General features: G+C 39.5%; 1 protein-coding gene across 4 annotated transcripts in view; it reads left to right on the top strand.

Annotated features, from left to right (window-relative positions):
* The window catches only part of zfhx3b (zinc finger homeobox 3b), a 243,566-nt gene that overhangs the window by 92,173 nt on the left and 136,712 nt on the right, over nt 1–14,681 (top strand). Inside the window, exon 2 of one of the 4 annotated variants that reach the window (XM_056265743.1) lies at nt 7,938–8,040. The exons of the other annotated variants lie outside the window; for them this stretch is intronic. The gene's annotated coding sequence lies outside the window, so the exon portion shown is untranslated. The remainder of the gene's footprint in view (nt 1–7,937; nt 8,041–14,681) is intronic. 4 annotated transcript variants of the gene reach the window in all.

Genomic DNA, 14,681 nt, shown 5'->3' on the forward strand with positions numbered 1-14,681 from the left:
GACAGCAGGCAAGGTCTTTGCCATCTCACTCACTCTTCAAAAACTCATGGATAGGCTATTCAGGGCTAATCCTTTTGCGGCCAGTGATTTTGATGGCAGTTGACTCATTTCTAGGAAGTCATATTGTTGCAGTATTTGTTGTCTGTCTTGCCTTTTGTGTTTCACCTGGTCGTGAAACACTTAAACACGAAGCATTTAGTAACTAGCGTCCATACTCAAGCAGTGTAAAACTACGCTGTGTTGTGTGTATGTCCTTAACACTGTGTTATTATAGGCTCTGAACAGATTTGTGTGCTTGTTGGGCTGCTGTAAGGATAGTCGCTGTGTTACAGAAAATGTCTGACTGAGTTGTGCATATGTTTGCATTGTGGTTTGGCAGAACGTTTGCATTGTCTCAATTCTTTTAGTTTCTTCTCAAACCTACAGAAAAATACAGATAGGCGCTATAATCCATCTTTTGTACCTGCATTTGAAACAGACAATTCAGGCTCTTTTAAAATAATAAACTTCCAACCGTTTCTGATGTATATACAGTTTGAACACAGACTGTTTGATTTTTAACCTTAGTTTATACACATGTGTCTCAGAATATTGTATGTTTAATTTAGCTTTCAGTATAGATATTTTTAAAATATGAACATTGTGTTGGATGATAAAATGCTTTTGATTTACTCAGGGAACTACTCAATTAAGATAACGTTTTCTTAATTATAGTTTATTAATAATTTATTACAAAACAAAATATATCTGAATTAATGTTAGCATGGAACTATTTAATTGTATTACAATTCATTTATAACTATTGTTCTTGCTATTTTTAAGAATGTTATTCAATTATGATTTTGTAGGATTTTCATGCTGTTCATATGATACTGTCGCTTAGTGAAAATGCTTGTTCAGCAGTAGATTTGCTATACTTGCTTTCTTTCTCTCTTTTTTTTTCTGAGGCTTTTATTTTCTCTTTGCTTCCTCTTACAACAGCAATTGTATATATTGCCAAGTGTACTCGTCCTTGTCATGTATGGTGCATAAATTGGAGATGCTGCTATGACGAGACGGCTTGCCGAGTGGCATTTGAGTGTGTATGGATATCGTTGTGGAGATATAGGGCAGGGGGAGACTGTGCTTTCTCTTTACCCTCCCTATTCTCTCTCTCTCTCTCTCTCTCTCTCTCTCTCTCTCTCTCTCTCTCTCTCTCTCTCTCTCTCTCTCTCTCTCTCTCTCTCTCTCTCTCTCTCTCTCTCTCTCTCTCTCTCTCTCTCTCTCTCTCTCTCTCTCTCTTTTGCTGGCACCCTTAGGGAAAGCCTCAGTGATGTCCTCAGTGGTAGAGGGCCCTCTTTGGGTCAACATCATGACAGGCCGCCTTTGAGTATGCTGTATGATAATAACAGTATAACATTTAATTACATTAAACGTTTATACATGTTATGCACATTTATTTTGTAATCACTTGTCCTATTAAATATACATTATGCATTAAAAGTAATATTTATTTTATAGTGTGTTATTTTATATTTGACAATATAAAATATCATAATCAGCAGCAAATTTTAAATACATTGTAAATTATATAAACAATATATATATGTGTGTGTGTGTGTGCTGCGATACAGTCTAATGTGAAGGTGAAAGCAGTGTGTGCATGTGTGTGTGGAGAGGAGCCGATCTCTGTCACGAGTTTTCCATTAATCCAGTCGTGCCGAGGAGGAGCGCAGAGAAAGCCCAGCCACCTCCATTTGCTGTAGGGCTTGGATTGTGTGTGTGTAAATTAGGTTAGCAGGAGCACTGGGTCTGATTACACATGATGGTTTTGAATATGCAAGCCTGTGCAGTCAGGACCAGTTCTTCCACTCGTCCCATAATGAGGGGGAGGACAAAAGCGTACGTGTCAGTGCTATCATTAAACCACAGACCGGGGTAGACTGAGCGTTGGTGGGAAGGATGTTCAGTGTGTGTGTGTGTGTGTGTGTTTGGGGGGGACGGGTTCAGAGATAGTTAGGTACACTACCTGTGTAAACTCAGCTTTGCACAAGCTCAGCTCAAGCCACGGTTTCACCTTTCAGACGGTTGCATTGACTGTCTGCATGTTCCTTTCTGCTTCCTCTTTTTTTCCTCCTCTTTTTGTTGTTGTTGCTGTTTTCGTTTATTTGTTCCCAGTAAAGTTGCAGACACGTCTGTGGCTTGCTGTTTCACAATACGTTATCATGTTGACTGTCTCCAAATCATTGTGGTGGAGATTTATGAGTGTGTGTGTGTGTGTGTGTGTGTGCACATGATCTCATCTGCCTATTATTTAATGTTATTTATATGTATGTTGGTATGTATGTGTATAAAGATATTATTTTTATATCTTTTTTATTTATATATCTTCTTTTTTTTTTACCTAAACACTATATTGTGCATATACACACTCATGCACATTATACATGTTATAACAGCATGATTAAACTACCCCATCCAAACTGCTAAATCAAATGTTTTTATTTTTGCTTTGAAAGGAAAAAATGAGCAATATACAACAGAAAGAGAGAAGCAGAAGTCCTCACCTGATCTAGTAGATCCTGAGCTGTTTATAGACAGGGTCAGCCCTGAAAAGGAGACATTTGTGTGTGTGTGTGTGTGTGTGTGGAACGGGGACAGGAATTCCTCTTTTATTGCGAGAAGCTGCTTTTGCACATTTTCCGTCAGTCAGGGAATATTTTGAGAGACAAACGTAGCCTTCAGCATTTGTCATTCACAGCTAATGTCATGAGGACCCACAATGCCTGCATTTCACAAACTCATGCAAAGCAAAATGGCTAATTTATGAAAAACCAGGCAACAGAATGGAGCCATTTTTTGTGTATATACTATGAAACTGTCAAATAGGAACTGAAGAAACGAATTTGATATTTGTGTAAATATATGATAGGATCCAAGCAGATGTTATCTCTGGCTGTTTTTGCAGTGATACACCCCAAGCGTGTTGTGTGTGTGTTTGTGAGGGTGAATTCTAGCATAGTAGCATGGCTGTACAGGCGGCAGTGTTGTGGAGGCTAGCGGGAGTCAGGGCTAGTTTTGAAAGGCAGCTCCATGTTCTCCGCCATAAAGATGGACCCAGCTCTCCACCCCTCCTCTTCGCTGCACCCCGGAGCCCAGCGTCCGGCCCTCCGCGCTGTCTCTTATCATCACAAAGAGGCAGAATGCATAAAACATGGAGGACACACAGACACTGGCAGCCCAGGTCGCCTTTCTCTCCATGCAGAAACAAAGCGTGAGGTCCTGTGGCCTGTGACTTCTCTCTCTCTTTCACTCTCATTCCCTCTTTTATTTTTCGTTCCCTTTCACGCGTTTTTTTTTTTTTACAAGTGTGCACATTTATTTTTGTGTAAGTGCATTCATGCAAGTGTCTTACAAGTGTAATTTTCAAATGAAAAGTCCTCTTCATGCACACGGTAGAGAATGATCTAGTTTTCATTAAACATTTTTTAGAGACTACAAATGTTTTCGAAAAAATTAGCCATATTTATGTATGATATTTACATATTTACTCCTTTAAATATGAATACAATATATACGATTTTTAAAAATATATATAGGCTACATACACATTATTGTGTGTATATATATATATATATATATATATATATATACATACACACACTCTTATATTATTGTATATAGCCTATACACACACACACACACACACACACATATTATTGTGTATGTATGTGTGTATATATATACTGTATATATATATACACACACACACTTATATTATTGTATATGTATACTATATATACATACATATTATTGTGTATAGGCCTATATATATATATATATATATATATATATATATATACACACACATATTGTGTATGTGTGTATATATACAGTGTGTGTGTGTATATATATATATATATATATATATATATATATATAGGCTACACAAAAATATATACAGACAGACATTAAACACATTAATTTAAATCAAATAATAAATTCCTTTAAATAGGAATAAATATTTATTATAATGTCTAGAAACGTAGGCCTCTGTGTGTATAAATGCTAAATGTTCTAATATTCAAAAACTCTGTTGTAATGTCTGTTTTTATGATATGATATTAATATGATTAGTCGATTGTGTTGGTGTGAGAAGCAGACTTGTCGGTCAGGCTGATCGGGGCCCCGAGAGCCTCTCCAGATGTCATTTTTCCAGCGCATTTTACGCTTAGCATAACACGTGATACAGCCAGTGTTAGCCTCGGCTAGATTAGCACCATGACATGAAAACAGACATGGATTGAGTGTGTGTGTGTATCGGTCAAGAGTGTCGCTGTATCATGCTCTGTCTCTCGATTTCGCGGCTGAGTAATATCACAGAAGCAGTCGTTTGTTGCATTACTGCTGCATTTCTATGTGTGTGTTTTTGCAGCTACAGCCTACAGTTTATTGCAATTCAAAGCTTTTCCATTTAAATGCGAGAGTATATTCTGCAAGTTATTCCTTATTTTGAATCATATGAATTTAATTTGATTGCATTTTTTTTTCTGTTTCTGGCTGCATGCTGCTCAGCAGTGATGCGAACATATTTATAGATTTTTATGAAACGTACAGCACTTTTTTTTTCCTGAGTGACAAATCGGCGAGCGAGCTTAGATCATGTGCTGCATGTGCTGTCAGTAACGCGGGCCGTTCCTGTGCATGCGAGTGAGTGATCGACAGCACGCGTGCGTGCGTGTGTGTGTGAGGGATACAGGAATGCTGAGTGGGAACGGGTGAAGCCCGACAGGCCGATGGCACTTCCTCTCTGTGTACGGCACAGCTTATCTCCTCAGGATTAAAGACAGCAGAAAAGAAAAGAGCGATGGCAGGAGCCCCCCTCTCTCTCTCTTTCTCTCTCTCGTGCGCCCTCCTCTCTCCCTTTTTCCATGTTTGGAGAAGGAGAAAAAAAAACTCAAACAAAAAGCGTGATTCATTTGCAAATGTGCAGCAGCCCATACGGGTCCCCATGGTGCACTGGGAGAGGAGGAGCGGAGAGAGCGAGGATGAGAGGAAATAAAGGTATAGTAGAGTCATTCGATTCTGTCTTTGTGGCGTTGAGGCCTAGCTCTACTGCTCGGAGTCTTGAATCCATTAGTTTGGTCTGAAACGGCGCGGCTATTACAAACTGTCCACGTATCGTTGAGTGTTTACGTGTGCGTTTCTGCACGTGTGAGCTTTGTGTTTGTGGCTTCGAGGTTGTGTATGTTTTTAGCACTGAAGGGGTTAAGAGGCAAAGAGATACCCCTTTGTCTCGGCGGCCCTCTTTGTCATTGTTGCGCTGGAATTGAGCTCGCTGCACCTCACTTGACCACAGCAAAGCAATAAAATGGCCCCTAAGTGCTACAGGCTTCGTGTTCCTCTAGCACCTCTCCTCTGGGCTTCACCTCTCTCTCTCTCTCTCTCTCTCTCTCTCTCTCTCTCTCTCTCTCTCTCTCTCTCTCTCTCTCTCTCTCTCACACGCACACGTATGCAGGATTTAATACCATATGTTACATCTGTTTCCAGTGTCAATTTTTGTACACATTTTTTTCTTATTTTGAAAAACAGGAAAAGATTATTTTTTTAAATTTTTATTCTCAAAATATACACTGCATCATCAAATGCATTAACTGTCAGTGATTGGATGTTATACCTCATATTAGTAGGCCTATATATTTATTTTTTATTCAACACTTAAAAAAAAAATCAGTTTGTTATATATTCTTTTATATAATTTTTTTTTTGCACATACACATAATTATTATCTTTGTTATATTATAAATCATTTTAAGGACACTGAACAATATGCTGAAATTAGGGGGGCATTTTATTGTCTGTTTTTTATATTATCTCACTTATAATTGCTAAATAATTCAATGTAAATAATTGAAATATAACTCAGTTTAAAAAACAATGCATTTATTAAATATATGATATTTTTTTTTTATTTATGCTGCAAAAGTAACCCAGTTCTGTCTATGCTAGTTGTTTGACCTGTTTTATATTTACATTTTTTTAAAGTGATACTGTGTGTGTGTGTGTGTGTGTGTGTGTGTGTGTGTGTGTGTGTGTGTGTGTGTGTGTGTGTGTGTGTGTGTGTGTGTGTGTGTGTGTGCGTCTGTGTGTGTATGAGTGAGTGTGACTGTGAGTGGGAGAGAGGATCAAGGCCAGTGTCTGGTAGAGTGAGCAGACAGATCACATTCGTCTCTGATGGCAGCCATTTTGGTGCCATTTCAAATATTTCTATGAGGAAATAAATTTAGGATTCAGTTCTGCTTTACTTTATATAACGCATTATTTATGAAACCACAGTCTCAGACTGACAATGTAATATTGTTAAATGATTCTAAGAAGCACTGTTATATGTAAATGTTATTTTGTTCAGGCTTTTAATTAAGTACTTTTGCATCATTTTAGAAGCTTATTTACAAGTTGTAAATAAGCTGTATAAGCTTTTTTTTTTAATAAAAGAAAAATATGACAGGAGGGCACAAATATCAGTGTCTGTGTCTTGGCGTTTAGAATAAGTAGTGTTGTTTTCAATAGTAATGATGATTGTTTGACTTCGCAGAATTCTTTTCCTCCCAGACATTATAATTAAATGTTGGGAGGAAAAAAAGCTGTCTCTCCTTGTCGCCTTCCTATCACATAGGTATTTAATGAGACATGAGAGGTGCGGTGTGATTGGTTTATTGGCACGAGGAGTCCTGTGAGAGGTCAGCTCATTGGCTGAGGTGTTTAATTGGTACTGTTGGACACCCCTCCACCCCCTCTTGGGTGTAACTTGTTTTTGCCAGGTGCACTGCGCTCTCTATTAAGTGTTACATAGGACCACAATTAAATCAGGCCTGAGTGAAGTCGTACTATTGCTGTCTGTCCCTCTGAGGACGGGGCGTCTGGTTACTCGTCCGTTACCTACATGTGCACACACACACACACACGATCCCTGTCTCTGCACTGCTAAACACTTGTTTTATTCCTTTTGTGCAGTTTAAGAATCTTGATTTAATCAAAAGAGCTGTGTGACTGTGGGACACACATGTAAAAAACACACCAAGGACAGCAGGCGACAATGTGTGGAATAAGACTTGAGACCCTTCTGTTGTTTCCGTTGAATCGACCTTGCGTCCTTAGGTTGTAACATATTCAAGCCACTCCTCACCCTGATTCAAATTTGGGGGACTGGATGAGTGGGTTTGGGGTGTGATCGTGTCACTGGGGATTCCTCAAGGCCAGACAGCCACAATAGATTGGTGACCCCCACACCGTGACGTCACACATGCTGTCTGCCGTTCTGTCATGTGTCAGCCACAGGCCGACCTTCTGTGACACACATCCACTATCAGCTGTGTTCAATTTTTAAAGTCAACATAATTGACGACTATATTTAGTTTTTTTAATGCACATTCCTTGTATTATTGTGAACAATTCATCTGTGTATGTAATTAAAAAACAAATGAGTAACTTAACTAATACTAAAATACTGTTTTTCTAGTTTTAAACGTAATGACTTGCTAGCCTATTTCCCTAAAAAAAATAAGGGAAGTTTTTTTCTACCTAGTCACATTTGATACATGTGTTTTGGTCTCATGGAGCCTTATCTTTCAGCTGTTTCTCACCTAATTTAAAGAATACCTTATTTTGTAGTTTTATCTTTGTATTTTTTTCTTTCTCTAAAGCCGAGTGAACTACCGGACAGCAAATAAGCGAGAGAGTGGGAGAGAGAAAGAGAGAGGAGTGTAGGGGGGGTCATGCAGAGGTGAAAGACAGGCTTGGCGCTCACATGAAACATTTATGGATCAGTTACCTTGTCAAGTGCCAGTCTTTTGTTCCTTTTTTTTTCTGTCCCTTTTTTTATGTGCTTTGTGACGAGTTTGTAACTATACACAACATAAGCGAGATTACATTCTCCCCCCTTGTTTCTCTCACTGTAGTTTAACCTGATGGCTGTTTAAAGGTAGACTGGATGACACAAGTTGAGGATCGCGATGGCTTGCGGTTGCTGGAAATACACATCAAAAGCTAATTTGTTCAGTGGTACGTAAATATTAATGTCTCAGCTGGTAATGACAGACGTGCTGTCAGGGAAAATGACACTCGTGTGACAGAGCGTCAGAATTTGTCAGAAGTCCAAATCACATACAGTATATTGAGTCATGTTGCATGTAAAAATATCTGTCTGCTAAATTCAAGATTGGCTTCCTCTCATAGAAAAGAAGTAATGTTAAAGAGGTCTATTTATTTTATAACTCAGTTGTTTCTCAGATCCAGATTAAGTGGAGATCAATTTTTTTGCTTAAGTTCCCTGATCCTCAGATGTTTCTCCTGAGAAAAAGAATGATCTAGAATTTCAGAAAAGATCTTAACAATGTCACACACTGTGCCAAGATACCACCGTCTGCAATTAAAGCCAAAGATTTCACCATGAACTCAAACATTTCTCATCAACTTGATCCCAGAAAAAATTGCTTGAGCTATGCTATTTACTAATTGCATAGCTTTGTTCTAACTTATGTCAACAATTGTCTATAACTCTATTTCTCCTAAGGAATTTTAGAAAAAACATCTGAGAAAAAGTTGCTACTTAAATAAAGAATAACTGAAAACTCCGCAGAGAATATCCCAAGCTCTGAAAGAGCAATACAATTTATCAGAGTCTGATGAGTGTTAGTTTTAGGCAGGGAGAAGAACTGCTAGCAGTCGCTGCTGCGAGGGCCAGCTGTGTGTGTTTTTCTGAGTGTTCTGTTGCTTATCTCCGTTCTGGTGTGGGTATCTCCCGATGGTGACTTTCATTGTGTTTACAGTGGATGGGACGGAGGGGGTGGAGGGTGCACAGACACTCGTTTCATCACTTCCTTCCTCCACTCCGATTTTATGAATCGATCTGTCATAACAACTGCTAGAGATGTGGAGGAAACTGAAAGAGAGAGAGGGAGAAGGGGGGAGGCTCATGGAAAGGAAAGAATTGTTGCATGGTGTACAGAAAGAGAACAATAGCAGCCATCCCAAGGCTAGATGAGGTGATCACAGAGCAGTTACAGGGAAGAGGTCTTGTGTTATTTTTATTTCTCAACTCCATCTGTGGGGCCGGGAGCTCATACTATCGCGGTCTCAGCTGCCTGAAAGAAAACGTATTAAAACATCCCGAGAACACTATGTGTGTGCCTGCCTGTTTTTGTCAGGGCTCATTTCATAGGGTCGAAACGCTCTCATGACATAAGTAGAGAAACAGGAAGCCTGGCTGCCATCTTTCACAATCTCCTTTGAAACAGGAACTGAGAGCAGGCCACGCCGTGGCCCCTCGCTGCTAGCAGATGGGTGCCAACCTGTTGAAGGCAACGGGCACGGGGGTAGGAGAGCCACAGAGGGGGCTTGTGTCTGCGGAAGGCCCCCCTGGGACCCCTTTCCCTCTCCTGGAGGGTGTGGAGGTGTGGTCACCGTCTGTTTTGGGCATGGTTCTTGATGGTGTGTTTAGCACTTGCCAGCAAGAGCATTTATATGCAAATGCTAAACAAGCATTGGTGAGACTAATTACGGCAGATCCCATTGAGTGCGTGCCAGCCCAGAGAGAGGAAGGGAGGTCCTACAAGCTGGGGTAGACTTGCCCTACTTGTTTACTCATTGTCTTTCTTTATTAGCCCCTCATTGACACTCCTCCTCAACGTCAAGGGGGGTCTGTTTGCAGGGGCATCTCCTTTCTACATGGAACTGGCTCCAGGACTCGGTGTACATGAGAATCGCAAGGCAGCTTGTGTTCCTCAGTTCTTGTTCTCTATCAGGGTAGTGGACCAGTTTAAGGAGGTCAGGTTAGATTTTGGAATATGGTAGCTGGTTTGTTGCTTGTCCACGGTGATCTACCAACTCTAACTAGATTGATCTATATGATCTACAAGGCTGAAACGGGTCCACTAACTGGGATCTCAGCTGATCAACTATTTAGAACAAGTTTAACCAGCTAGAAACCAATAAAATTGTCTTGCCACTAAAGGGTCCGATGAACTCGCGGCGAGGTTCTTTTTCTGTCTTTGCTTTGGGGTAAAAAGAAGTTTGAAATATGTGCGCAGCGATATATTGTTAGCAAACATCCTGATGCCGCCCACTCACGACATATTTATGTGAATATGTTAATAACATATTCTCTCCGTAACAAAATAAACACAACAAAAATTAAAGCAGTGAGAAAATAGCAGTTAAGAAAGCATCTGATCGTAGCGATTGCTTTCACTCATGGATGTCTGACCTCAAAAAAAGCCTCGACGGACTAAATAGAGAAAATTAACTGGAGAAGAGGGCTAGAGCGCACCTAGCTATTACGTAATCTCCACAGACCAATAGCAGTTCGGAGGTTTTTACCAGCCACAGCAAACTTTCCAGAGGTCCCGAAACAAACTCCAAACATTCTCATTTTGTTCGAAATTACATCTCTCCAGTTCGTTCTCCGATTTCGCTATATAAGTATATCGGGCCCTTAAAAGGTCACCAAGTTACTGTTGCTAGTAGTCATCTGTAGTTGCATTTGCATAAAGTTGAACTTTGTCACAGATGTCAGCTCAAATTGCCATTTCTCATTGAATATAACGAATTTACAGTTGTTTTCTTGCACTGCCTGCATGAACACAAAAATCTAGTTACCCTCTAAAGCTGGTGTTAGCTGGATTTTCCAAAAGGGGGGATAAAAACTCTTAACACATGCCCTCCTACTAAGGATACTCTAATTACTTGTGGTGCTCAAAAATGCATTTAGGTCAGCTTTTTTAATCACATGCAAATTTATGAGTGGAAGAGAGGGAAATATTAACTTTCGGAATCAGTGGCTCGCATTGACTGCGGACAGGGGCGGTATAAATTTGACTCTACAGTATCCCTGCAGTGCTGCCAGAGAACAGAGCCACAACGGTCCAGACACAAGCATTAGAGGCCAAGAATGAGCCAGATATGCAACAACACAAAATTTCACCATTTAAAAAAACCTGGCTGCACATTATTTTTTTAAGGTGTTTGCCATAACATTGTATTTTAATTTATCATGTCGTACAGAATAGATTGTGCTGCTCCAAATGTTTACACACAACGGCAGATCTCATATCAGCCACGCTTAAGTACGAACAGGCTATTGTTGATTGAAAAGTGCCCCTCTCTTGCAGAAATGACAACGGTGCTGGAAGCAATTAGCTCTGATGGAATTATGGCAGAAGCAGGCAACTCTTCAAGAGAGACAAGAGGGCAGGCGATACCTCCATTTTGAGCAGAAATGTTTTGAGGCGGAGGAAATGAATTTTTGACAGTGTTTGAGACTAGCCAGATCCCTGAATTTGGGGTTGACCTCGGTGAATATAAATCAACTGGATAAGCTTTGCTCTGGTCTGCTTTCCAGCTCTTTCTTAGACTAGCTCATCCCTCAGTACTTGTTTCTCCTGCAGTTAAATCAAATTAGTTGTGGTGCCTCTTTAGTTATCCTTATTGTGGGCTTAGGTGAGACACTATAGCTCTATTCCACAACCTAGTGAGCTGCCTATCTAGACAACATTCCAAGGGATCAATCATAGGCTCACTGCCAATGCAGCAGCTGATCCAGAAAGGTAGGCAGCAACATTATGCTGCCTTCTATGATGCTTGTTTCATCCAAATTTTAAAACAGCATCAAGATTGTTGACTGTCAAGAGAAATGTCAATGATATACTCAACCCTTTTGGCTCCAAGGCCCTTGTTTGCGAAGGCTCTCCTATCTAGCTCAGTAGGTTTTGGAACAGAGCCCATTACTGTGTACTGCAGCAATGCATGCTTATAATTAGCATAGAAGACAGACAAAGTGAAAGATTTTTACTGTCTTTTCTTTCTTTATTTACACTGCCTCTTGAGTTTCACCACCATGTTGCCTTTTCACTGTGCCAAGCTCAACTTCCACACGCACACACACACACACTTAAACATAACTAGATCTATGACTGTTTGTATGCTCAGTGTCTGGTGAGGGGCATGTTTGGCTGGGCCACGGTGGTTTGATCAAAGGTTGTGTATGTTTGTATAAGCCATGGTTCTTCACTGAACACAGCTGGTCAGTACTGTCTCTCTTGCAGAGGATAAAACAAGTTCTTCTAGACCTCTGCCCTGGACAAGGGCCTCGCTCTCGTCTCATTGTGCCAAACAACTGTCACATACACATACAGTGGCCCAAAAAAAAATTTCTGACAGTCAAGGCACACTTCAAATGTATCATTTCAAACCCAGAGGCATCCAAACAAATGATGCTTCACTTTTCTGAGACATTTCTATGGTTATTTTTAATCAGCTGGTCCCAAAGTAATTTTTTGTAAATGTATGAAGTAAGTTCTCCTCAAGTTCACACGGGTGTCCTAAAAGAGTAACAGATGTACTTCATTATATTAACCATGAACAAGATCCAATAATGTTTGAAAACAAGAATGCATGCAAAATATATTCCTAGTTTTATCATATAAAAACAAACTTCTTTTTGTGATTTTCTTTTTCTTTCTTAAAGTGTGCATTTCCTTTCTTCATTCAAAGTAAATGCTTTAGTATTTAATGATCAATGCAATTACATTCATACATTTTAACCCACCGTTAAAGATCTTCACAATAGCTGTTTTTTTGTTATTGGTTAAATAAATTGTCTTTATATTCCCCTCTCTCCCCTCTCTCTTCAAGTTGTCCTTTTTCTTTCTTCTGCATTCCTCTCTCGCCTACTTTTAACATTTCTTTTTTATATTTTCTCAAGGTGCTTTTCTTTTCATTGTCCTTTCTCTCTCTTTCTCTGTAGCCTTTTCTCCCCATGTCGTCCTGCTTTTTTTCTCTCTGTCTTGTGTGTTCAGACTCTGTCAGAATTGAGAAAGGCATTCAGGGCCCTTAATCCCAATTCCCTCTATCAGGAATGCAAATGTGTGTGTGATTGTGTGACCCGCCAGGGCCTGGCAACATCTGCAGGGCTCAACAATAAGGTGGCCCGCTGGTCTGCGGCCGGTGTGAGAACGAGTTTGGGCCAGTTGACGGAACTGTCACTTGCCCTGGCAGGTCACAACATACATACGCTTTATGCTTGAAAATGTAAACATTTCGGTTTCCGTGATGTTACGTAATGTTGTTACGGATTATGCTCATTAAAACTTGTCACCAAGGTGATGGGATCTAGCTGGCTTGCAGTGGTGAAGGAAGTACTGAATCTCAGTACTTAAGTAAAAGTAAAAATAACCAGAGACATATTTACTTTAGTAAAAGTAGAAGTACCACAATGACAACCCTACTTAAGTAAAAAGTACCTGATTTTAAATGTACTTTAAGTATTAAAAGTAAAAGTACTTGCATAACAATTTATTCTCTTAATGTCTATATTCTAATGATTAATAAAACAGTTAATTCTCTAACTCATTCAACCTAATACTCATATAATGATGTTCAATATGATGGAAAAGCAGTTATATTTTAAGTTTTTGTCACCATTTCTGAACAAGCTTGCAATTAGGCAATATACACATCAAGCTTACTATATACCCTTACTATATACGGTATATATATATATAAACACACATATTATGTTAAAACGCCGTATATGACGGCGTTTGGCTGTAAACGTGATTCATTTATGGCGTAATTCTGAACCTCTTGGCTTGCCATACTAATCCTAACCATAATACACACGCACCCCACATCACTACTAAACCTACCAATGCGTTTCCTATGCATGTAAAAACTAATTTTCGCGTATAAATTGCACGATAAACACACTGCATGCTATAGAGACGCATTTAGTGTGACCGGGTTGATATATCTATGGCAGCCAAACTTCACTGGTGAGACAGAAACGTGCGACAAACGGACGGTCAGGATGACGTTTTGGCAGGGGAAAAACTGATCAGAAAATTTAACGAAAATGTAACAGAACGTTGTAGAAATGTAGTGGAGTAGAAAGTATAATAATTGCTGCAAAATGTAACGAAGTAAAAGTAAAAAGTATGCACTATTGATTCTACTTAAGTAAAGTACAGATACGTGAAAAATTTACTTAAAGCTGCAGTCCGGAACTTTTCCTCTTTGTCGCCATCTCTCTGTTCGAAATCTGTAACTGCAGTGATTCGCGGAATTATTATCTTTATGTGGGTTGTAAATCGGCATGAAACAGCGCGGATGAACACAGTGCTTTGAGGCGAGTGCTGCTGTCAGTCACCGCGCTGTGTGGATACTGTCATACAGAATCACAGATTCACTTTTTGAAAGTTTGACGAACATAAGAATTTTCATAAGAAAATGTCTTCTGAACAAGTAAGTAAAATCCATTTTTGTTCTGACCAACTAAGGGGGAAAAAGCATTCGACATGATAAGCTTCGTTAGATTTAATCAACGTGATTTACAGCAACCGTGCAAATTATAGCCTACTTTGTTCTCAAATTGTTCATGTTAAAAACATCAGCATTGTGTGACTAATGTTAAATTTAATGTGTTTTATGGTTAGCAGCTACCTGTGTAGTTCAGAATTCATATTCTCCATAATAGCAAAACGAGAAAGGCACAACAAAGGAAACTCCATAACTGTGTGGATTAAGAAAACATATTACACGATTGAACTATTGAAATGTCTTACTTGTTCAGCAGAAAAAAGCCGTCTCTTCTTCCGTTTTGAACCCCTTCAAAACACGGAGTTCAAGCACTTTTCAAAAGCCCCGCC

This window comes from Rhinichthys klamathensis, unplaced genomic scaffold (genome assembly GCF_029890125.1).
Source record: "Rhinichthys klamathensis goyatoka isolate OS25496 unplaced genomic scaffold, OSU_Roscu_1.1 h1tg000240l_1, whole genome shotgun sequence".
Taxonomy (NCBI): domain Eukaryota; kingdom Metazoa; phylum Chordata; class Actinopteri; order Cypriniformes; family Leuciscidae; genus Rhinichthys; species Rhinichthys klamathensis.